At 37.2% G+C, this 632-nt stretch overlaps 1 non-coding gene across 1 annotated transcript; it reads right to left on the bottom strand.

Moving 5' to 3' along the window:
• Window positions 1–232: 232 nt before the first annotated feature.
• On the bottom strand, window positions 233–423 carry LOC115290853. Its single transcript, XR_003908260.1, has one exon. It is a non-coding gene; the product is annotated as a U2 spliceosomal RNA (small nuclear RNA).
• Between the last annotated feature and the right edge of the window lie 209 nt (window positions 424–632).

The raw sequence follows: 632 nt of genomic DNA, 5'->3' as shown, positions 1-632 counted from the left end.
CAATACTTAGATGTGAAAAGCTTAACTAAGGCAGCATCAGGAGGTCCATGAAGTCAAAACTATTTTTATAACAATTTAAGGCATTATGACCCTTTCTCCCTCTCATTTTAAATGTGTGTCCAGAGAAGTGTCCCAGAGACTCTCTCTGTGACATATGATGATGTCACTGCTTTGATGGCTAATGAAAGATGTGCATTTTGTTTTTTAAGTTCTGTTTTTAAAACAAACTTCTTTGTGATCTTAATCATATTTAAGAGTAAAAAGAGGTCTTGAGATCCAAGAGTTTAAGGACTGCTGGTCTAGGGCAGTTGTTGGTGAACCCTGGCTCTGTAATGGAGTCATGTGGGGAACTTTAAAATTAGTACTTTAAACTGATAAGAACAGATACTGCCCTTGATCTTAGCCAAAAGGCCGAGAAGTGATTAAATTGGTACTTTAAATTAGCTTTAAATTAGTACTTTAAATTAGGTTGCCTGAACCTCATCTTAAATCAATTGAGAATCTCTGTAGATGGGAAGTTATCATTATTGCCATCCCCACACCCACCCCCTCCCCATCATCATCATCATTGCTATTACCATCATCATCACCATCATTACTGTTTCCACCACCACCATCATCATCATTAGTAT

This window comes from Suricata suricatta, chromosome 4 (genome assembly GCF_006229205.1).
Source record: "Suricata suricatta isolate VVHF042 chromosome 4, meerkat_22Aug2017_6uvM2_HiC, whole genome shotgun sequence".
Taxonomy (NCBI): Eukaryota; Metazoa; Chordata; class Mammalia; order Carnivora; family Herpestidae; genus Suricata; species Suricata suricatta.
The sequence above is the reverse complement of the archived record's forward strand: the minus strand, read 5'-3'. Positions and strand labels throughout refer to the sequence as shown.